This window comes from Nesoenas mayeri (genome assembly GCF_963082525.1).
Source record: "Nesoenas mayeri genome assembly, chromosome: W".
Classification (NCBI taxonomy): Eukaryota; Metazoa; Chordata; class Aves; order Columbiformes; family Columbidae; genus Nesoenas; species Nesoenas mayeri.
This window is the reverse complement of record NC_137553.1, coordinates 20409813-20435878: the sequence shown is the minus strand read 5'-3', so window position 1 is coordinate 20435878 and position 26066 is coordinate 20409813.

Here is a 26066-nt window from a genome sequence, read left to right as displayed (position 1 = left end):
TGTTCAAAGTCCTAGTATTGTAACAATCTCAAGGAATTTTTGAGCATCATACATTTGGTATTGAGAAAGAAATATCAAAGAAGCTAGATTGGTTTGTAACAGAGCTGAACATATTCACACTTTTTGTTGAGTATGTATTTTGCACATGGTATAATTTGGAATGGAATTATAGGGTGAAGTGCGAGTTGTGGAAAAAAGAATTATAATGATTTGAACATGCTGTAACTTTTTCTGAGGGTGGAAAGCAATAGAAGTATCAAACTGAACAACAAAACAGGGAATCTGTTACATAGAGAACTGTTAAAAGAAACCTTCAAGTTATACTCTTGTACACAAATGACAAAGTTGCAGAATGCATATTTGGCAGAAGAAAAAAAGGAATCTCAGGTAAATTGAGTAATTTGAAGTGTAAAATAGTTATATATAGTTTTCAGGCTATTAACAGTAAGAAATAGAATATGAGTACCTTAGAAAGAACATAAATATGACTAGAGGGGGTCTCTCTTTGTAAATGTTTCCAAGAGCAAGGACTGGTATGATTGAAAAAGCATTTCATGACAAAGAAAATGAAACGAACAGTGTTTAGGGTTACATATACATAGTTGTTGAAACTAGGTGCGTAAAATATAAGACCAAGCTTGACCTGTGAATATATATTTTGATCTTATGTATTGCAAACAGTTCTTTTAGACTACATTCAGGCACAGCATAGAATAGTTTGTGTTTGATTGAAGTGTATTTTTTGAGACAGATGTCTAGTTTTCCTTTGAAGATATTGAGAGGCAGAAAATGAATGACTTTTCTTGGTAGTTTTTTCCTAATGATTAGTTTGGATTTGTCTGGCCTCATCTTCCAACTACTGAGTTGTGTCAAGCTTTTTTGTGTAGAAACTCATATTTTCCCCTTTGGAAATGCTCGTATACTGCTTGTCAAGTCACCTCAAATTTTCTTTGATGAACCGAGCAGACTGACATCACTGAACATTTTTACAAGCAACAGTGAAAAACACTTTTTTACCTCCCTCTGAATGGTTTAAAATTGTTCAATATAATGCCTGTCCTCCACATCACTTACCATGCTACCATTTTTGAGCTCATTATCCATAATTTTTCAGTTTCTCAGTGACTGATATGTTGCATAACTTAATCCCTAAATATAACTTCCAAGGAATCGTACTTATATTTATATTTAACTAATGACTTTTGAAAACTGCCTTGGACATTTATCTGCTAATCTGTTGTAAATTCAAATTAGTGTAGGCTCTGGCAATGTTGTATAGTGCTAATACTTTTTTTTTTTTTTTTTTTTTTTTCCCCCCAGGCAATATATGCTAGTGAATCCATTTCTTGCAAAGGCATTTGTTCTTTTATATCATTATCTGGGGAATCTAAACATGTTATTTTATCAAAGAAAAACCTGCGTTTGTTTAGAATGGCCTATTCTGTTTAAAACACGTTAAATGTAGTTTAACACTTTTTTTTTTTTTTTTTTCCTGTGGTTGATGGTGCACCAGTTGCCCCATATTTTCCTTAAAGATGCTGCCTGCCATTTAAAACCATAATTTGAACACTCTATCTCTAGAATATCTCCATTATGTGAGAGTTATGCAAAGTTAGTGTCTCCAAATGGGGAAGCTCCTCAGGTGCCTCACTTATGAGTAAGGCTTGCTGGTCTAAAAGTTGTTCTTGATCCATAGTCATAGTATCTCTAATTCTCTTTTAAAAAAATAATAAATGAAAGCTATTTCATGACAGGAATTAATGATGTTTTGTTATTTGTCACCCGAGGCTTCCAGTGTACTCATCATTTGAAATCCTCAGTAGTGTTTTTTTCTTTTGCATTACAGGCTGGAAGTTAAAATATAGGTTATTTATTCTCCAGCTTTCTTCTGTGTTCTGTAACACAGTTCTAGTCTGTATTTTTCTGTTGTGTATGTTTTCAAGGTCTGTGATTCTTCATTATCCATGAATTAAAAAAATTTAAAAAAAGAAAAAAAAAAAAAAAAGAAAAAAGCAATTATATTTTTAATGTGAGTTTTCTATACCATGTTCATTCTAGACATACTTTAAACAGCATTTTAACATTTCAGTCTTTGTCATCCAAGAATTTCAAGTAATACCAGCTCTGTCCCATTTCTTTTCAGCGGTACATATTTATGATATTTTTTTAATTTGGGCCAGATTATAACCATAGCTATGAAATTTACTTTTTCTTCCTGTCCTTTCTCCTTTTCAGCTGTTGTGAATTGTCTTATGGTGTTTTAACTTGCATTCAGTCTGGTAGAATAGTTTCTCTGTCTGTGGATGTTGATACAGCCCTTCCCCTGTAGATCACAGAATCAGAATCTGGAGCTTCACAACAGGAAGGTGTCAGCATATATATATATTTTTTTTTTTTCATTCTTTATTCTAGTTGGAGTGCAAGGACTTTCAAAATTATTTCTTTTGTGCGCTCTGAAGAGTCACTGACTTACCAATTGTTGTATTTCCATATTATCTAATGTCACCTGCACGTTTTTGTCAGTATCCTAGATGTAGCAGAAAATGTCATGGTTACAATGAATCTTGGGTGCACATTTTGAGCTTTAAGAATAAAACAACCACTATATTGATTCAGACTATAGACTCATCTCTTCTAATACTTTACCTCTTCAACTGTGTCCAATACACAAATACAGAAGGAGCAAACCAGAGCAGAATGATCCTTTCCTCACATGTCCAACCAGTGACATTAGCAATTTCCCGGGGAATTGCATTCTACATTGTGCTTTATAGCCACTACTGGATTTATCATGTCTTTGTTGTTCTGGTCAGTATCATCTTTCTTAATAATGCTGTTAATAACAAACTCAACAAGTTGTATTTTGAATTAGCACATTTATTTATTTGTACTTGGTGGGGTTTTTTTTGTTATGTTTTTTGATTTGTTTTGTGTGTTTGGGTTTTATTTATTTATTTGTTTATTTTAAATTGTTTCAATGCAGTGGATGCGTAGAAGGAGGCTGTCGATTCCACTGAGACTTATGTAGCCTTTAGGATGCGTGAGATCTTAGAGATGCCAAGGGGAAATAGAACTTGTGTACCCACAAAAATAAATGCTTTTGTAATTATCTTTCTGACCTAGACAAGCAGAACAAATGTAGTGTACCCTTTCAGCGTCCTCACTTACTGTGTCTTACTGACCCTTTCAGTGTTGTATGGAAGAGTTACTGAGGAAGCAAAGAAAATAGGTGTTTAAGGAGGTAAGAGGGCAAACGGCTCTCACAGAGAAATCTCTTGTTGCAATTTTGGCCTCAAACCTCATCCTCTTTCATGCTCGGAATTGCAAGCAATAAAAAGAGGCAATAAAGGAGCTTACCCAAAGACATCTTCCAGCAGTTTGAGATTTTGACCAGTTGCTTCACAATGATGAGAACAGTCCTACTTAAGATTAACTGAAATTGCCCTCAACTCATCAAAGAGATAATCAGAACAGCAGTTGTGATGGTAATAAATCTTCCCAGGCTGCACAACTAGTGTGAATGGTCCTTTGGGGCCATTAAACAGTCATGGGATGAGAAAAGTGGGCAGGAATTTGAAAGACAGTCAAAGCAGTTCTGTCGGTGCCTTTTGGTACAGCTGCTCTGGGTACTGGTGCTCCGTACAGCTGTACAAGCAGTTCACACCTGTCAGTAGTTGACTTTTGCTGGCTTGTCACTTGGAAGTTTTGCTGTTCTTTGCCTTCATGAACTGTCCTTAACTTCATTTTGAAAGGAGACTGTATTCCTTTGTCTGAAAGTAGACGGATGCTCATAAATTAAGGCTGTTGGTAGCACTCTGCTTATGGTTAGAGTCCTGGAAAAATTAATCAATAATGATTTCTTCAGCAATATTGCCTTACAAACTAATTCCAGTTACACTGTTAAACTTTACCCAAGATCAGGAATGTGTTGAAGCCTGGAAATGAAAAATTGGGTACTCAGAGCTACTTATACCAGCTTTCATTTCTCTTCTATAGCTCTTGGTAGCTACAGCACTAATTTCATCCCTTGCTTTCTCGGATTCCAATCCCAAACCCAGTGTTCATTGAGGTGGAGGAGTAAAAACTAAACTAAAAATAACTAAGGCACTTTCATCTCCTGATGTCAGCTGTCAGCTTTACTCTATGAACCTGACAGGATTTGGCAGTGGCTCAGGCTGTGCAAGCCCAGTCTTTCTAAACCTGAATGTTAACCTCTGTTCTAACTCTAGCCCTTATCTTTTAATACACACTTGGCATCTACTGCTAGCACCTAAATTGAAAATAAGATATTCAAATCACCTAGTGCTTAATAAATCAGTCTCTATAGCTCCTATTTTCCTTCTTTTTTAATCTTCAACTACAGCGACACCACCAGCTGAGAATCTGTTGTGTCCAAGCTCTGGTTGTTAAGTTAGCAGCATTGTTTTGTTTTATTTTGAAACCACAGTTAGTAATGTCTACTGCTAACACTGTGTGTTTGCTTCCCATTAATAGCATTAGGGAATTTCCCACTGGTTTAGTCTCTGTTTTTTCCTACATCCTCCAAACGGAACCTCTTTTGATAATGAATAGCCTTCCCAAGCTAAGGAGATACTTTGGTGGTTGCAGATTGCATTGAAAGGATGGCATTTTACTGGGTTCTGTCAGTTTATTATTCATGTGTGCTACTGTGCCATCTGTATGTTGAGCTGATTTTTCTTGCAGAATGTACGTTTTTGTAAGAATTTTGAGTGAATAGCCATTTACTGACTTGCAAACTGTTTACTGGCTGTTGCTCTAAGTGCAGGGTTTTTACAGGCACTCACAGATCAGCCACGTCCCACTATATCCACAGGTGCAAGTCCTGCCCTGGATGTACCAAACAGTCTTTTGGGTCTCTAACCTACTATGTTTGTGGCAAAAACAAAGCACTGCCTATGTGGACAATCATATCTTGATTACTTTGTTTTTCTCAAAGCTAGTTAAAATACTTGCTCAAATGATGAGCAAAGTACAACTCTTTTTATGTTCAAGTAAATGTCAGTATGCAGTGAAAAATAAGTCAAAATAAAGCATAAAAATATATTTCAGCTTTGTGGAGATGGATTTGAATGGGAAGATCTATAAGATCCAAAAGAACTCGGTATAACCAATATTATCCAATAACAAAATTACATCCTGAAGAATCCCGTGCTTTTAATTTGTTGTAAACAGACAATTCACAGAGGGAAAACCAAGTTAGAAAATGCCACTGTTGCTAGACTCTACACTTTTGGGAAAATAACCTAGATTTATACGTCTGCTTTTAAGATGTATATAAATTGATTTTTATTAGTCATAAAACAGGATGCTTGTTTTCTCCGAGACCAAAATGTTATGTCAATCATTTTGTCTGCAAAACAGGTTAAGAAGATATCTGAAATGTTGCAAAAATGTTTTGAAAATGTCAATGCTAAGCTACAACGAAGAAATAGTAGTTTAGCAAAATGAAGTAGCATTACATTTTTTAATGAGCGCTGCACAGTGAAGAAATGTCAATTTAGCATAAAGAATTATCACTTCAACTTTGTAGACTTGAAAGGAATCAAAAATCCTACTTTTGTGAGAAAAACAAGCTTTTTTTTTTTTCCCCAAGGTTTTTTTCAGTTGTATTCTTTAAAAGGTATGAGAAAAAGTATTTGCAGAACTGATGGTATGCAAAATAATGCTAAAATAGTTATTTTCTTACTAGAATTATATTTAATTGGAAATATTAATGTTTTTTTGGCAGAGATGTCTGTTTTAATTGAACAGGATCTCCTCTTCCTCTTAAAAAATATTGACAGAAAAAAGCAATGTTTGATTTCTGGTTGGAATTTGGGATTTTCTTTAATTTTGTGATTATCTATCACGTGCTTCATCTGTTTCCTCCAGAATGTGAGTAGAGATGAAGAGAAAAAATAACATTCCTTGGAAATAATAAGTTGTTAGATTTTGGTTTTGTATTGCATGTAACGTGAATATGTTTAAAACAACAACTAATACTTCTGGAATACACTTTTAGAATATAGCTAGATCAGATTTAAAACATTTGCAAAACTGAGTCCAAAATATGCAAAGATAGATAACTCATTCTCAGATTTTACCTTCTGGAGGTTCATAAATTCTACTAACAAACACAAAACTGCATTGCAAAGGATTGGAGTTTTTAAATAATAAAAAACTATCAAGCAAAAAGAGAGCAGTTTGATAGCAAGACCACTTACTTCAATGCTCAAGCAGAATTCAGGAAGCTGATTTTAGATATTTCTTTTTCTAAAAGTCTTGACTGGCTCTAACCTCTCTATATATCTGCATACATTAAAAAGAACACTTCAGATAAATATCCATCCTCATGAGGAATGTTGAACTTGAAAGCAATATTTCCTCATTATTTATTCTATTATAATCTAGTTTTGCTAACACCAAAACCATGAAGTATACCTTTTCAAAGCAGAAAAAAATCCACACAAACTTCTCGTGATGCAAAAGGAAGTATATGAAGAAGAGACAATTCATCCAGTAATAATGACCTAAAAAGGTATTGTAATTATATATGTGCAAGGTAGACAAAACAAACAAAAAAATACCTAACCATAAGTTAAAAATCAACAGCCAGAACAGATGATAACCCTCACCAGTTTTTGATTATCCACATAGAGCTTCTGGTATCTCTTTAAACTTTCTTTTTAGAGGTTTAGACAAAATTTCTCTGCTGGCAGAAATCTCTCTCTTGCATGTGTTGAGTACAGTTCCTATACTTTTGCCTAATATGGAGAATATAAAGAAGGAGATTGCTTTCTCTTCCTGCTTTTGAAGAAACTATGGCATGCCACCGTCTACCAGCAGATTGAGGCTGCAAGAATACACGTCTCCCAGATTATCAGAGCTGGGTAAACTCTTCATGCATGTAACTTTCACTAATGCAATATTTGCTAATATACAGCAGTAACCTGGGAATATATATTCAAGGTTATTTGCAAAATAAGTTAGTTTTTGACCTGAGTAAGAACATTGTTTTGATGTGAAATTGTAGTGCAGTAACTTGACACAGCCTATATACTTGAAAATTAGATATGCTTATGATTATCAGAGTAAATTTGTTGGTGATTTTCCAGCTAGAGAGGAAACTTCATGGTACTGAACTGAGAATATAGTTAAGGATCTTACTCATTTTGTTCCTAGGGACTATGGCTTCCCTACTTTGAAGCCAAACATCATGGTATTCACAATTGTCATGGACAACCTAGTTTGCTCTTTTCTGCAGGTTTGATCAAAAAGGAAGCAATTATGCAAAATAAAACCATAACAAATACATCATTCTGTTCCTGGAAGTCTCTTGGTTTACTTGGAAAAACGGGTTATAGGGAAAAAGGGGTTACAGTGAGAAGCCTGACCCATCTGGAAGTAGAAGTGTGGCACGAATTGCTGGATAAATCTTCTTAAAAGGAAAGTAATTTTATGCCACTGAGGCTGGGGTACATCGACAGTGGGATATCAGCTATCTGTTCTCTGCACACTGAAAGTCACTGTTTTTCTTGCTGTTGAGGGAAAAGATCCCAAAAGATAGGAAGAAGGAGGAATATAAGAGACATAAGGGAGAAGAAAAGCACATCAGGTCCAGGTCTCAGAAAATCTGGTGTGCTATTTCAAATAAACTTCTACATGGCAGTATTAATTCAGAAAGGCTGGCACTGACCAAATCCTGATAAAATATGGAGATAAAAGCTGAAAACACATTTCATAGTTCAGTTTGGCTGTGTTATGTTAGGAGCCATGACATCAGAGTCAAGAATGAACTGGGGGCTTAATGATACAGACCTGTATTTAGAAGTTAAAGCTCCTCCACTCACACCTGTACAGGTACTGTGTGAAGCCATGATGACAGGATAATTCAGGTGGGAAGGGACCCCAGGAGGTCTCTGCTTCAATCTGCTGCTGACAGCTGGATCAGCTCTGAGGTCAGATTGGATTCGTCAGAGCTTTATCTGCTTGGTCTTGAAAAGTTCCCAGGACAGAGACTGCACAGCTACACTTTGTGACTGCCCTATAGTAATCTTACTGCAGAACAAAACTGGAAATTATATTTGGAGTGCCAGGTGTTTATCTGACATCAGCAGTCTGCATTGGAGAGGAAAGGAAACAGGTAAAGATTCTATATGGAAGTATTAAATACAGTGTTGCAAGTAGAAATTTGAACCCAAGAGATGTGTTTGAAATATCGTACACCTGCAGATTCTGAGCAACATGGAAGTGGTGAGAATGCCTGACCTTCCAAAGAGTTACCATGCACTATTTGCAAATCTCTTCATCTGGTTTAGTGCCAGAAGAGTGCCAAGAAAATAAAGGTGTATTCACCATCTATCATGCCCACAGGTTACTTTTTAATTTGATAACATTGACTCACAGCTCAGTCCAGTATATTAGTCATCGTGAAACTGAGGACCTAGGACATAACTAGTAAAATACAATATTAACTTCTATTCTTGTGATTTTGACTTGTGGAGTTTCAAGTTCTGAGGACACTATTTTCCCAATAAGGAAAACTTCAGATTGTGAGATGTTTAGTATTAGAAAATAGTAGCATTGTGACTGTATCTGAGTCAGTTATGGATATGCTCAATGCAGAGCAAGACAAAATATGCTGCTTGGCATAGAAATCTTCTTCTCGGAACCTGATTAGAATATTAACTGGGGGTATCTCCTGTTCTGTGGAGATGAGTCTCTTGGTAGAAGTTTGAGATGGCCAAGCACTGTGTTTTCAGAAATGAATGTGAATAGATGAATGCAGATAGCAACCTGCAGAGCTTTATGTAGAGACAGTCTTGCAGCAGTAAATACTGAGATTTCTCCGGTTTGGATTTCTGAATGGACACCTTCAGGTCTGCATATACTCACACATATTTCTGTATTGCCAAAATGATCCAAAACTGAACCAGGAGACCTGAATATACCTGGAATGAAGAGTTAGAGCACCATAATTACACGCAGTGCATGTGCACATGTATACCTGTCTGTAGTTATACACAAAGAAACACACACATGGTTACAATTAAAAGACACAGCCTGCATTTTGAATTCTACTTTCCTGCTTCCTTCCTAGGATAGGACAGTCTAGGACAATTAGCTCTCAGTAGTCACGAGTATGTATGGATGAAAATGCTATTTAAATAAAAGAAGAGCTGATGCTTAAGGCAGTAGATTTTAACTAGCAGTCTCAAATTGCCACCTTTGCTAATAGATTTCGTATAACCTTGAGCAAACAGTACTTATCCTAGGTGAACAGTGCTTAACTTTTCATACAGTCCTCCTAGTGAAATTTAACTGGACAGCTTTCATGAGCAGTAGGAAGAGAATTGTCGGAGATGAAGTTAAACAATTGCTCACAGATTTAAAAATAAATAAATAAATTAAGAAGCGCTAATATTTGATAATTTTGTCTTTATGTTAAGTATCCGTGCCTTCCCATCTGCAAAGTGTGGAAAAAAGCACCTTTTTCTTTGTTTTGCATGATTAGACTCCATTCCTGCTACTAATATCTGCCAAATATATCCCCACACAATTTGAAGACCTGTTGAAGTCAAGAAGTACTGACAGGGTCAGATGTTAATACGTGTGACCTTAGAAAATGTATTGGGGAGAGTGACTACTTAATATGTATGTAAAAAACAGACACTACTCTATTGGAATTGCAACATCTCTATTTACAGTTTTAACCCAGGTAACACTTCAGCTCTCTCCTGTGCAATATAATGAAATTACAAAGCACAAGATTTGTTAAAGAAAAGTTGGAGCAAAATGCATCTAAGCTTGTCCTTGCAACTAGATTAAGTATTGTAATCCGTTGAAGGAATATTTTCATCCCCCAAAGAAAGAGGTGATTCACAAGGGTCTGCAGTAGTCATGCTATGAACAAAATTGCCTGTTGAAAGAAAAATAATGTGTATTTCACTATATGGTATCTGTTTTATGTTTTATAGGAGATCCCTTGGATGTTATCTTTGAAATTTTGCCCCAGAGTTAATATGAAAATCTGTTAAAATTTGCATCTCAATTGAAGCCTTCTAGGATATGTTAACACTTAAGAGGAGGAAAGAGCAGGTTCTTGCAAAAATGTTTTATTGTTCTTTTGATGAATGGAAATATATATTTTCTTGACATCCTAGAACTTTATCGGGGGGGGGGGGGGGGGGGGGGGGGGCGGAAAAAAAAAAAAAGAAGAAGAAAAAAGTTGTTTGGGAAAACTGTTTCTTAAAGGGACATGCAATGATTTTTTGGGTTCAGAGCAGTAGTCAATTTTCTTATTTCCCTGAGGAGGACGATTTGATGAAGTAGTTCTCAGAGGCAGTTGTAAACGTATTTTTTTTAAGACACTACTCATTCTTTCCAAGTTTCCTAAAGCATGCCTTTTTGACCTGTATACCTGTTCTTTCCTTCATTTGGATCTTGAAGAGATTTATAATGTACAGGGTACATTTCAGTGGCAGGAAAAGGTGTCAGCTTCCAGATGAAGAAACATAGTACTACTTCATCATATTAAGTTGGGTAAGCACCCAGCTCTTAGGGAGGTGTAGCTAGCACCATGCAATAGAAATGAGATGGTTGTGATCATGCTAAAGTGAAACTCCAGAAAATACACGTGGTGCATAAGAATTAATAGTTTCTGTGTAAATGTTTGATTCTTCTTGTTTCATAAGGAGAGAATAAAGGGAAAAAAACTATTTTTTCAGAGCTTCCTCAGCTCTGAGAATGAGCACTAGAAATAGAGGGTAGGAAAACAGAATGCTAATTAGTTATTGAAAGCAATTATTAGCTTAAGAAAAATCTAATTGTTAAAAACCCATCAAAAAAAAAAGTGTTTACTATAATATAAATGGCGAGAATAAAGGTCAAGAATAGGATTCAAAGAATTCACCATGGTAGAGTGGGTCGTCACTGAATTCATTGTTCTAGATTTGGCAAAAGTAACATTTACTTTTCTTGTACACAATATAAAAGTATCTAGTAAATTAAATACTCTAGTGTAACACTGAAAACCCTGATACTGTTGCAGCACTGGAAGACGCAAAAGGGAAATATATTATGAAAAAAAAGACTAGATGTTTGTTACAGAATAATAGATATGTGTTAATGAAGAGAAATTGTATAGTATAAGATTTTCAATTTGATAGTGTCCTTATAATATTTTTCACTACTTAGGAGAATGTGCTACAGACTTAGAACAAGTAATTAGATTTTTTAGATTTATTTCCAGTCCAATGTTTTCCCAGGGCTGTGCATTACTTTATAATGCATTGCTTTGCCCTATAACTCTTAACGTGGGTAGATGTAATTATTTTTGTCTGGTCTGGTGTTGGGGTACCAGCATTCTCTGTCTTGTGTCTTTTCTGTTACTATGTAATATAACATTACGTTATAGACTTTTGATCAAAGTGGCTTTTGGTAACTTGTGTCAGCCTTCATGCTGTGTGTTTCAACATCTTTGACTATGTAATTGCTTTCATTCCTGAGACTTTTTCTGCAAAATATTTGAATCCGTTATTTTACATACTATGACTATTGCTACATTGGTGATATTTGTAACACCTTCCATAAGCTGCATTAAAAAAATCTTAACGTGGACAAGAATAACAGAGGCAATGTGGACATTACCAGAGTTAGCAGCAACTATAAAACAGTGTCTGCTGCCTCGGAAATGGTATTTACCTGTCTAAAGGTCAGTCGAGGAGAGTCCCAAGGGGATCCCTATGTGAGAAGAAAAAGGAATTCAGTAAAAACATTTCATTGTGAAATAAATCAGCCTGTGAGAGTTTTTCAAACCTCGTACTCAGTTGATGCAATTATGGCCTTTAATGCTGTCTATAAAAAGGAATGAGTTTGAAGCTTCATTTGGCGTAAATAATTACAAGTTACTTTTATAGGCACTGCCCCTGCAAGCCCAAAGATAGGGTTAAGCAGTTTGTGAGCTACAAAGAGTGCTCTGGTAATCAGTTTATGTGTGGGGAAAAAAAAAAATTAGTTATTATTAGCAATACAAATGCACATATGAAATGAACTTTATTTCACCATTTCTTAGGTTAAGGATATTTTTTTCTTTTAAGTTCATTTCTAGGCAACTGGCTGTGTATGTTGAACTGTTTCTAATTTATCATCTTTTGAAGAACTACTTTTTTTAATCATTTGTTGACTTTTCAGCATATTCAGAGCCATTAAGTGCAATAAGAGGTCTTTTGTTCCTGCTTTCTTACTTCCCTAAAGAATAATATTACTACCACAAGGTTAATGCATCTAATGTATGTCGTTTCTAATGGTATACCTTGAAACTTCCAGTAGGCAAATTCTGACATTATTCAGTCAAACTGTACAATTCCTATCACATCAGTTTGATAGGAACTTCACCCCAGGTGACTATTAAAGGAAAGACTGAGTTCAGCATTAACACATTGACTTTCAAGGTGCTTAACTTTGCCTCCTGAATAAATTTCTGACTTACTGACCCATATCTACTATGGCAGATTTCTATATTCTTTGCTTGGAATATACTTCTTACTTCAGTAAGACTTTTAAAAAGCCTTTGAGTTTTTTTATTCACCTGTATTCATTAAAGGCTTTAATGTCATCATATTTAGCATTTTTGTGGCTATGTCTTTGCCTTTGAATCTCCCAGAAAGCCAATATGAATCCATCAGAATCATATCATGTACTATTTTCCTTAATGTTTTTTTCCCTTTCCTATCACACAGGAACACGTCACTTTGGTGTTATATGGCAGTCCTTTGGGGAATCCACATTCAAGCACTATTTCCTTACATTTATTCTTGTATTTCATCCACATTTCCCAAAATCCATTGTATATCTCCAAGAAACCACAGTAGACCTGTACTATTAGACATGCACGCAAGGCTTTAACCAGGCTTTCCTTCTTAGTAACAGAGAAAGAAATTGGTTTTATTGAGTTTAAAGAGAAAAGAAATCCTTGTGGTTTGCAAGCATTATACAAGATTAAGATTAAATTTTTCTGTATTTCCAGAGGGCACATTAATTTCTTGTGCTGTGCTGTATGATGTGTAGTTTTGTGAAGCAGAGATAGAATTATTTAGAATCAGCCAGAAACTCACACATAGATGAGAAATGACACATTGAAACCTCATGATTCTTTTCAGAGAGAGCTGAAAGTTAGTTGCTTTCTTCAGCAGATTCTGGGTTTGCATATAATTTTCCTATATCTTTTATCTTTTTCAACTAAATAAAATTTTTAAAAACTCCATTACCAAAATACAGTATTGCTTTCTGCTGCTGTGCAGGTGACAAATTCCTCCTCGGCTATGCTTCACCAGAGGACAAAGCAATAGCATCATTCTGTTCTTAAAGAGATTTTTAAAAACGACATTAAGTTCAAATTTCTTGACATTTCTGTTAGAATACATAGTATTTTCTAGTTGAACATAAATAACCCAAGTACCATGAACTATAGATTTTACTTTACAAGCTACATGCAGAGAGTGTATTGTAGTTTGCATCTTGTGTCAAAAAGGGCCTGTTGATCTTTTAAAAATGATGGTCTTGGTTAGTTTAACACTTCATAGGATGAGTTGGATTCTCATAGACTATTAATATATCTTCTTGCTGACAAGTTCAACAAGAAGTACTGAAGTTAGGAGCGTTCACTAGCCTGGAAGTAACATGTTAAAGGTTATATCCATTATGGTACACTGTGTCAAAAGGCTGAAAGTTTTCAAATGGCAACTAACAGTGCATAAGAGTATGACAAAATTAATTAGGGCAAAGTATACTGGTTATGGCTCACTGCAAATGGCATTGCTGGATAAGTTTAAACAATCATAGAGATAAAGGTGGTAAAACGCAATCTATCACATAACACTTTATTATTCCCAAATTACTGTTACTCATCCTTTGTCTGGGCTGGAAGAGTGTCTATTCTGTAAATCTCCTTCTAGAAAGTTCATCTAATAAAAGAAGTTTGATAAAAATTAAAGCATTTTCTGAGACCTTTGAAAGATAATAAAGTGTTCTGAAGCCAGACCATGGAGAAAAGATCCAAACTTATATAATAAATATTATTTGACAAGAACAATCATTAGTATAGTGGTATAGTGTTTAAATTTGACATAGAATTTTGGAAAACAATTTTTTTTTTTTTTTAACTAAAGGTGCATATGTGTGGAAAAAATAATTGAATTTCCATAGTTTGGAATAGGTGATAGTCTGATAGTATTTGAGTAGCATGTATTTTTGATTTACTGTATAGAAGGGTTTCAATTAAAAACTCAGCCTCTCACAGTAGCAGGTAGGATTTTCAGCTCTCTCTGAGGTTTCCTCAATGTAGAGCTCAGGTGTAGGGAAGCAAAGGTGTTTATAAACCAAACACATTGAAACTTGTAGTTCTCCCTTTATATCTTCCCTTCCCCATCAGAGGGTAGGCTGGCTTACCACTGTTCCAGTATAGTTCTGTTGCCAAGAGCCATCCATCCACAGGCTGGATCTTCAAGTGTCGTTGCCACAGGTGAGCACAGCCGGTGTCCCAAGGTGCTTTCTACAAACAAAGCAGCATTTAAATGTTCCTAAACAAAGTTCCTGCCTCTATTCAGATTGTTTTCTTCAAGCTTGGCTTTAGTGTTGGTAAACAAAGTGCTTTAAAAATGTGTGAGATTATTAACTGTTAGAGCGAGATAAGGACTAAGCAAAACAAGTCGATTCAACGTGAATCACGCTAAGCCATTTATTACAGAAACAAGCCTCCTTATATACGTAACTATATTCTAATCACGCGTCCACGCTCCAAGCATGGATTCGTTAAATGAGTATCGTGGGCTGTCCGTGCGTTGGAGTCCCACTGATGATACGTCCGATGATTCATGCCACGCCAGGAGCCCGGTGATTGAGGAACGCCCCTCTTTCTAAAAGCAGACTCTATTCTCAAAGCGACCTTGAAGTTCCTTAGAGCCTGACTAATTCAGCAACAGATCTTTATCTATCAAAACCCATCCACAAATAGGTTTTGTGACACACACACTGTCCAATAGGGTTTGTGACACACATGCTGCCCAATGGGGTTTGTGACACACGCCCTCTAATGGGGTTTGTGTCACACTCACTGTCCTATGGGTTTTGTGACACACACGCTGTCCAATGGGGTTTGTGACACACACACTGTCAATGGAATTGAGACACACACGCTGTCCAATGGGGTTTATGACACACACGCTGTCCAATGGGGTTTCAGACACACACGCTGTCCAATGGGGTTTGTGACACACCCACTGTCAATGAGGTTTCTGACACACAGACTTTCCAATAGCCTTTGTGAAACACACACTGTCCAATGGAGTTTGAGAAACACACACTGTCCAACGGGTTTTGTGACTCACATGCTGTCCAATGGGGATTGTGACACACACAGTATCCAATGGGGTTTGTGACACACACACTGTCCAATGAGGTTTGTGCCACACACGCCCTCCAATGAGGTTTGTGACACACACAATCTGTCCAGTGGGGTTTGTGAAACACACACTGTCCAGAGGGCTTTGTGAAACACACACGCTTTCCAATGGGGTTTGAGACACACACGGTATCCAATGGGGTTTGTGACACACACATGTCCTCCTATGCGGTTTGTAACACACACAATCAGTCCAATGTGGTTTGTGAAACACACGCTGTCAAATGGGGTTGGTGACACACACGCTGTCCAATGGGGTTTGTGACACACACTCTGTCCGATGGGGTTTGTGACACAGACACTGTCCAATGGGGTTTGAGACACACACAATGTCCAGGGGGGTTTGTGACACACACACTATCCAATGGGGTTTGTGACACACACGTGCTGTCCAATAGGGTCTGTGACACACACACTGTCCATTCGGGTTTGTTAAACACATGCTGTCCAATGAGGTTTGTGAGACACACGGTATCCAATGGGGTTTCTGACACACACACTGTCCAATGGGGTTTGTGACACACACTCTCTCCAATGGGGTTTGTGAAACACACACTGTTCAGAGGGCTTTGTGAAACACACACGCTGTCCAATGGGGGTTGAGACACACACGCCGTACAATGGGGTTTGTGACACACGCATGCCCTCCAATAGGGTTTGTTACACACACAATCTGTCCAATGGGTTTTGTGAAACACACACTGTCCAGAGGGCTTTGTGAACCACACACGCTATCCAATGGTGTTTGAGACACACACGCTATCCAATGGAGTTTGTGACACACACACTGTCCAATGTGGTTTGTGGAACACACGCTGTGTGTCTCAACCCCCATTGGACAGCGCGTGTGTTTCACAAAGCCCTCTGGACAGTGTCTGTTTCACAAACCCCATTGGAGAGAGTGTGTGTCACAAACCCCATTGGATAGCGTGTGTGTCAGAAACCCCATTGGATACCGTGTGTCTCACAAACCTCATTGGACAGCGTGTGTGTAACAAACCCGATTGGACAGTGTGTGTGTCACAGACCCTATTGGACAGCGCGTGTGTGTCACAAACCCCATTGGACACTGTGTGTGTCACAAACCCCATTGAATAGCATGTGTGTCACAAACCTCATTGGACAGCGTGTGTCACAAACTGTATTGGAAAGCGTATGTGTCACAAACCGTATTGGAAAGCGTATGTGTCACAAACACCATTGGACAGTGTGCGTGTGTCACAAACCCCCTTGGACAGTATGTGTGTCACAAACCCCAATGGACAGCGCGCTTTTTAAAAAACCCATTGGACAGCGTGTGTGTGTCACAAACACCATTGGATAGTGTGTGAATGTCAAAACCCATTGGACAGTGTGTGTGTCACAAACCCCATTGGAAAGCGTGTGTGTGTCACAAACGCCATTCGACAGAGTGTGTGTCTTCAACTCCCTTGGACAGCGTGTGTGTCAAACGCCCAATTGGACAGCGTCTGTGTCACAAACCCCATTGAACAGCGTTTGTGTCAAAAAAACCTCATTGGACACTGTGTGTGTCACAAAACCCATTGGACAATGTGTGTGTCACAAAACCCACTTGGGAGCGTCTGTCTCTCAAACCTGGTTGGACAGTGTGTGTGTCACAAACCCCATTGGACAGCGTGTGTTTCACAAACCCCATCGGACAGTGTGTGTGTCACAAACCCCGTTGGATAGCGTGTGTGTCTCAAAACCCATTGGACAGCGTGTGTGTTTCACAAAGCCCTCTGGACAGTGTTTGTTTCACAAACCCCATTGGACAGCGTCTGTGTGTCACAAACCCCATTGGAAGGCGTGTGTGTCACAAACCCCATTGAACAGTGTCTGTGTCACAATCCCCATTAGATAGCGTGTGTGTCACAAACCCCATCGGATACTGTGTGTATCTAAAACCCCATTGGAAAGAGTGTGTGTCAAAAACTCCATGGACAGTGTCTGTGTCAAAAACCCAATTGGACAGCATGTGTGTCACAAACAACATTGGCAGTGTGTGTCACAAACCCCATTGGATAGCGTGGGTGTCTCTCAAAAAACATTGGAGAGTTTGTGTGTCGCAAAGCCCTTTGGACAGTGTGTATTTCACAAAACCCATAGGGCAGCGTCTGTGTCTCAAACCTCATTGGACAGAGTGTGTGTCACAAACCCAATTGGACAACGTGTGTGTCACAATACCCTCTGGGCAGTGTTTGTTTCACAAACCCCCTTGGACAGTGTGTGTGTTACAAACCCCGTTGGACAGCGCGCTATTTCAAAACCCTATTGGACAGCGTGTGTGTGTCACAAACCCCATTGGACAGCGTGTGTGTGTCAAAACCCATTGGACAGTGTGTGTGTCAGAAACCCCATTGGATAGCGTGTGAATGTCAAAACCCATTGGACAGTGTGTGTGTCACAAACCCCATTGGAAAGTGTGTGTGTGCTACAAACGCCATTCGACAGAGTGTGTGTCTTAAACCCCCTTGGACAGCGTGTGTGTCAAAAACCCAATTGGACAGCGTCTGTGTCACAAACCCCATTGAACAGCGTTTGTGTCAAAAAAACCTCATTGGACACTGTGTGTGTCACAAAACCCATTTGACAGTGTCTGTGTCACAAAGTCCTCTGGACAATGTGTGTGTCACAAAATCCATTTGGGAGAGTCCGTGTCTGAAACCCCATTGGACAGCGTGTGTGTCTCAAAACGCATTGGACAGTGTGTGTGTCACAATCCCCATTGGACAACATGTGTTTCACAAACCACATTGGACAGTGTGTGTGTTTCACAAAGTCCTCTGGACAGTGTTTGTTTCACAAAGTCCTCTGGACAGCATCTGTGTGTCACAAACCCCATTGGAGAGCGTGTGTGTTACAAACCTCATTGGACAGTGTGTGTGTCACAAACTCTATTGGACAGCGTGTGTGTCACAAAAACCACTGGACAGTGTGTGTGTCACAAACACCATTGGAGAGCGTGTGCGTGTCACAAACCCCATTGGCCAGCGTCTGTGTCTCAAACACTTTTGGACTGTGTGTGTGTCTCAAACTCGAAGGGACAGCGTCTTAGTCATTCACCCAGTTGGACATTGTGTGTGTCACAAACCCCGTTGGACAGCGTGTGTTTCACAAACCCCATTGGACAGTGTGTATATCATCCACCACATTGGATATCGTGTGGATCTCAAACCGCATTGGACAGCGTGTCTGTCAGAATGCCCTCTGGACAGTGTGTGTGTCACAAACCCATTGGACAACGTTTGTTTCATAAACCGCTTCGGATACTGGGTGTTTTAAAAAAACTCATTGGACAGCCTGTGTATGTCACAAAATTCATTGGACAGCGTGTGTATCTCAAACCCCTTTGACGGTGTGTGTGTCACAAACACCATTGGTCAGCGTGTGTGTCAAAAACCCCCTAGACAGTGTGTCTGTCACAAACCCCGTTGGACAGTGTGTGTGTCTCACAAACCCCAATGGACAGTGTGTTTGTCTCAAACCCCATTGGACAGTGTGTGTGTCAAAAACCGCATTGGAGAGTGTGTGTGTGTCACAAACCCCATTTGACAGCGTGTGTCTCAAAACCCAATGGACAGCATATGTTTCACAAACGCAATTCGACAGCGTGTGTGTCTTAAAACCCATTGGGCTGTGTGTGTGTCAAAAACCCCAATATACTCTGTGTGTGTCACAAACTGTATTTGACAGTGTGTTTGTTAAAAACCCCATTGGAAAGCGTGTGTGTCAAAAACCCCATGGACAGTGTCTGTGTCAAAAACCAAATTGGACAGCGTGTGTGTCACAAACAACATTGGACAGTGTGTGTCACAAACCCCATTGGATAGCGGGGATGTCTCTCAAACAACATTGGAGAGTGTGTGTGTCACAAAGCCCTCTGGACAGTGTGTGTTTCACAAATCCCATTGGGCAGCGTCTGTGTCTCAAACACCATTGGACAGAGTGTTTGTCACAAACCCCATTGGACACCGTGTGTGTCACAAATGCTTTTGGACAGCGTGTGTGTCACAAACCCCATGGACGGTGTCTGTGTCAAAAATCCAATTGGACAGCGTGTGTGTCACAAAACCCATTGGACGGTGTGTGTGTCACAAACCCCATTGGACAGCATGTGTGTCAGAAATCCCTTTAAACACGTGTGTTTCACAAACTCAGCTGGATTCAGTCATGCTTCACAGTCGCCCAAAGAAGGACGCTTATCAATCCATCCACAAGAGAAATGAGAGAGAACTTGTCTGTCCTGGTTTTGTTAAAGACAAGTTTCTCTTTCAGTGAATTTTGCCTGTCAGCTAAAGCATTCATATTAAGTGCATTTTCCTAGAGAACCAGACACATGTTTTGGTAAACCTAGCAATGGAATGCAAAGTTATTGATAAGCGTGGATGGACATCTTGCGAGAGGGGTGACGAGAAACAAGTGACCAAGAAACTGACCAAGTGTGTATAACATTCCATTCACGTGAATACTTCATATAAAAGTGGGAGTTCCCGAGGATCTCGTCCCTTTTTTCTCTTGTTCTTATGGCCGACATTAGGAGAGGACCTTGCTAGTCGTCCCTGTGAACTGAGGCCTAGTGAGAGACTGAATGCAGCTCCGGTTGGCTGCAGAGACCAATCCAGGACTTTGGGTGCCGGTTCTGCAGTTGCTGAGACTTGCAAGATTGTTTTTGTATATTTTGTATTATTTTCTCTATTCTTATTAGTAGCATTAGTAAAACATCTTTAATTTTTTCCAACTCTCTTCTCTCTGTTCTTCTTTCCCTCTCGATTGCCTGTCCTTAGTGATAGCGGGGAGAGGGAGGGGCAAAAGGGGGAAGTGGAGGGGGGAGATGAGGTTAACAATACATCTGCCAGGGTTTTATTGTCACCCCGCAATCTTAACCCTCGACAGATAATTGGCGCCCCACGTGAGGCAAGAGAAAGAGGTAAATATGGAGATTTAGGGCTTTTCTACTGCTCTGACGTACCTTTCAATTTTCTTGGCACGGTGCCAACACATAGAGTTGTGATACTGGCGCGTCTGTTTGCTTTGGACATTATTTAGTGGTATTAAGGCAAAGTGAATTACACTGATTTAAAGACGTTATGGCATAAGTTGTATCAGTTATTTTCTACATTGTGCTCACTGATTCCATATCTGTGTTGGGCCTTCTTTTTAAATCGAAGTATTCATTATATAACAACAAGGAACTGGACAATGGTCATGATGATACTGTGTGGTTTGTCACTGGTTTATTTCATTATACTGCAGCCGCTAATGAATTTCTACTCGCTTCTGCTTTACCTTGAAAAGCCTCCAGGAGAGATTAAAGAGCAGTAGGGCTCTGTGTTTGCTAATTGGTCAAGCGAATCTTTAGAAAGGCTGACTAACAATACTTTCGTTTTTTCACTAGGACAGTTCACAAATGTTTTAGAGAGCTTTGAATATCCTTGGAGTTTTGATAGAACTGTGATGGTGTTATCTGGTTTGCTGAATGTGTGTCAGATTGTGCTTCTGTTAAGAGAAATGGCGTTCAACAGGAGGTTTTAGTCCTGAGATTTGCAGTGCATTATGGGAAGCTTTAGCAAAAAGCGTTCCTGGCCGCTCGAGAAAGAGCAGAACAGCGAAAGCTGCCACTGCAGCCACTGCCCCCCCAACTGCAGCTCCACAGGCTGAAGCTACAGCTCCTCCGCAGAGTTCCTCTGCCAAGGTCACTGCAGATAACATTACTTCTCCAGCCTCAAAGGCTAACAAGGCAGCCCCCCCTTCTTCACACACTGGGCACTGTTGCTGCTGTAACCATAGTAATCACTGTGACAGTCATTCAGACTCTGGAAATAAATCAAATGATGGTGAACCCATATCAGCATCAGTTGCTGGATATAAGAAAGTCCCTAGAAAGACTACCCATGCAGCAGGTGATGGCACAGGGCCAACATCAACCCAAGGGGCACCATGAGGACAGGGAGGAGATGAAGTGACCACCACTCAGTCCTTTTCTCCAGGTGAGCTGAGAGATATGCGAAAAGACTTTAGTCGTCGTGAAGGTGAGAATATTTTAACCTGGCTGCTCCGATGCTGGGACAATGGGGCAGATACAATTGAACTGGAAGGTGGTGAAGCTAGGCAGCTGGGATCTCTGTCAAAAGATTCCACCATTGATAGGGCAATTTCAAGAGAGTCTAACGCCACTACTCTCTGGACCCGACTCTTGGCAGCTATGAAAGTAAGATTTCCCTACAAGGAAGATTGTATATCCAAGTTAGGGAAATGGAATACTATGGAGAGAGGTATTCTGTTCCTGAGAGAATTAGCTGTGCAAGAGATCATCTATTTTGGACCAAATAGCCAAGAGGGGACAGACTCAGATAGAAAAAATTGTACACTACCTCTGTGGCGCAGATTTGTACAAAATGCACCTCTTGCATATGCTAAGTCGTTGGCAGGAATGGTCTGCTCATCTAGAGGTGGACAAGATAATACTGAAGTGATTGAGCAGCTCCGGAACTTTGAGGACAGCCTTGCTGGTTCTCTACGGGCTTGTGTCTCTGCTGTAGAGAAACTGTGTGAAAAATGTGATGACCGGTTTGAAAAGCTGTTGCAAGAAATCAAAGAACTCAGAGAAGACACATACCATTCACGACCTGCACAAACCTGTGTTTCAGCTATCAGGAGAAGGTGTTTCCAATCCCGAGAGAGAGGACAGAGGCAGCCCACAAAAAGAGGTTCACTGTGGTTCTTCCTACATGAGCAGGGAGAAAACATGAATAAGTGGCATGGAAGACCTACCTCAGAGCTTCAAGAACGAGTACGTGAGATAAAAGGAAAAACTCCTAGGAAGGTGGCTGCTCATGTTTACAAAAGGAGCAGAAGAGATTCTGATGCTCTTGAAGGAACCTCTAATTCACACCCAGAGACTGTGCAAAACAGAAATTAGAGGTGCCCTGCCTCCAACCAGGTGGAGGAAAGGGATAACAGACTTTATTGGACTGTACAAATACGATGGCCTGGTACAACACACCCCCAGGAGTTCAAAGCTTTAGTGGACACTGGTGCTCAGTGCACAATAATTCCTTCTAATTATAAAGGAACACAATCCATCAATATTGTTGGAGTGACTTGGGGATCCCAGGAACTAAGTGTTGTAGAGGCTGAAATGAGCCTAACTGGAAAAAACTGGCAAAAGCATCCCATTGTGACTGGTCCAGATGCTCCGTGCATCCTTGGCATAGACTACCTCAGGAGAGGGTATTTTAAGGACCCAAAAGGGTATAGGTGGGCATTTGGTATAGCAGCTGCGGACACTGAGAAAATTGAACATCTGTCTGATTTGCCTGGTCTTTCAGATGAACCTTCTGTTGTAGGACTGCTGATGGTTGTCGATCAGCAGGTGCCAAGTGCTACCACGACCGTGCATCGCTGACAATATCACACCAATTGAGACTCCTTGATTCCTACCCGGAAGTTGATCCATCAATTGGAAAGTCAGGGTGTGATCAGTAAGACTCACTCACCTTTTAACAGCCCAATCTGGCCAGTGCGTAAGTCTAGTGACGAGTGGAGATTAACTGTGGACTATCGTGGCCTGAATGAAGTTACGCCACCCCTGAGGGCTGCTGTGCCTAACATGCTAGAACTGCAATTAGAACTGGAGCCAAAGGCAGCTAAGTGGTATGCTACAATTGACATTGCTAATGCATTATTCTCTATTCCTGTAGCAGCAGAGTGCAGGCCGCAATTTACTTTCACCTGAAGGGGCATCCAGTACATGTGGAATCTCTTGCCCCAGGGGTGGAAACACAGTCCTACCATCTGCCATGGACTGATCCAGGCCACGCTGGAGCAAGGTAAATCTCCAGAACACTTGCAATATATTGATGACATCATCGTATGAGGCGACACAGCGAAAGAAGTCTTCGAGAAAGGTGAGAGAATAATTCAGATTCTTTTGGATGCTGGTTTTGCCATAAAACGAAGCAAGGTCAAGGGACCTGCACGAGAAATCCAGTTTTTAGGAATAAAATGTCAAGATGGCCGTGGTCAGATCCCAATGGATGTGATCAACAAAATTGCTGCAATGTCTCCACCTACTAATAAAAAGGAGACACAGACTTTCTTGGGCGTTGTAGGTTTTTGGAGAATGCATATTCCTGACTACAGTCAGATTGTGAGCCCTCTCTATCGAGTGACTCGTAAAAAGAACCAATTTGAGTGGGGCCCTGAACAACGACAAGCCTTTGAACAAATTAAGCGTGAAATAACTCTTGCGGTGGCCCTTGGACCAGTTCAGACTGGACTAGATATTAAAAATGTGCTCTACACCACAGTTGGAGATAATGGACTTACCTGGAGCCTCTGGCAGAAAGCACCAGGAGAAACCCGAGGTCGACCCTCTAGGTTTTTGCAGTCGAGGATACAAAGGATCTGAGGCCAACTATACTCCGACTGAAAAAGAGATACTAGCAGCATATGAAGGAGTTTGAGCTGCTTCAGAAGTGATCGGTACTGAAGCACAGCTCCTCCTAGCACCCCGACTGCCGGTGCTGAGCTGAATGTTCAAAGGGGTGATTCCCTCTCCACATGATGCAACCGAAGTTACGTGGAGTAAATGGATTGCATTGATCCCGCAACGAGCTCGAATTGGAAGTCCCAGTCGCCCAGGGATCTTAGAGGTGATTACAGACTGGCCAGAAAGTAAAGACTTTGGGGTGTCTCCAGATGAGGAAGTAAAACGTGCTGAAGAAGCACCACCGTATAATACGCTTTCAGAGACTGATAAGCAGTATGCACTGTTCACACATGGATCCTGTGGTCTTGTAGGAAAACATCGAAGGTGGAAAGCTGCTGTGTGGAGTCCCACATGACAAGTTACAGAAGCCACTGGAGGACAGGGTGAGTCTAGTCAATTTGCAGAAGTGAAAGCCATCCAGCTGGCTTTGGACATTGCTGAACGAGAGAAGTTGCCAATACTTTATCTCTATACTGACTCATGGATGGTAGCAAATGCCTTGTGGGAGTGGCTACAGCAACGGAAGAAAAGCAACTGGCAGCACAGAGGTAAACCCATTGGGGCTGCCACACTGTGGCAAGACATTGCTGCTCGGCTAGAGAGCCTGCCTGTGAAAGTTTGTCATGTAGATGCTCATGTGCCTAAAAGTCGAGCCACCGAGGAACATCTAAACAACCAACAAGCAGATCAAGCTGCTAAGATTAAAGTAGCTGAGGTGGACTTGGACTGGCAACATAAAGGTGAACTTTTCCTAGCTCAGTGGGCCCATGATGCTTCAGGGCATCAAGGTAGAGATGCAACATATAAATGGGCTCGCGATCGAGGGGTGGATTTAACTATGGACACTATTTCACAGGTTATTCATGAATGTGAAACTTGCGCCGAAATCAAACAAGTGAAACGGTTAAAGCCTGTATGGTATGGGGGGCGATGGTTAAAGTATAAGTATGGAGAAGCTTGGCAGAATGATTATATTACACTTCCACAAACACGTCAAGGTAAGCGTTATGTACTTACAATGGTAGAAGCAACCACCGGATGGTTGGAAACATATGCTGTACCTCACGCTACAGCCCGGAATACTATCTTGGGCCTTGAAAAGCAAGTCCTTTGGCGACACGGTACGCCAGAAAGAATTGAATCAGACAATGGTACTCATTTCAAAAACAGTCTTATAGATAATTGGGCCAAAGAACATGGTATTGAGTGGGTATATCATATTCCATATCATGCACCAGCCTCTGGGAAAACTGAAAGGTACAATGGTTTGCTAAAAACTACACTAAAGGCACTTGATGGTGGAACCTATAAAACCTGGGATTCACATTTAGCAAAAGACACTTGGTTGGTCAACACTAGGGGATCAACCAATCGAGCCGGGCGTGCCCAATCAGAAATTCTATGGACTGTAGAAAGAGATAAAGTCCCTGTAGTACATCTGCCAGGGTTTTATTGCCACCCCGCAATCTTAACCCTCAACAGTGTCGTAACGAGAAAGAACAGCAGAGCATCTCTTCACAAGCTTGTCCCTGACACAGAGATGAGGGCAAACACTTGTGTGCTTGTGTGAGAGCAAGTGTCTTTCCTGTAACTGCTTGGTATTTTGGCAGAGTTAGGTGTGTTGTCATGACTCAACGTCTAGGATACCTGCAGACATGACTCAGTGTAGTGTGGAGACAGTGACCCTGAAGGGCTGTATGCAGAAGAGACTGCTGAATCTATCTGTCTCTCAACATGCGTATGGGTTTATGTCTTTCTCTCAACAAGAGTGTGTGATCCTTTCATCACCTATGTGCATCTGCGCTGGTGTTGAGCTCAAGGGAGTGTGTCTGTTGACACTGTGTGTTGGTTGTGCAGTGTCTAACAGAACAATCATGACTGCTCAAGTGAACAGAGAAAAGGGAAATCATCTGGGTAGAGGCAACAAAGCAAAACCAAGGCAGGATTGAAGTGTGTTTGATAGAGACAGTTTCCCTGCACTGACTTCGCAGTCACACGAGAAAAAAGCTGAGCGGTAGATCTACCAGAGAAACGTTTTCAAAGTAGTCATTTAGTGACAGAACACCACAGCCTATGTGATTTGGCTGCACGTGTAGCCATTCATGTATCAGA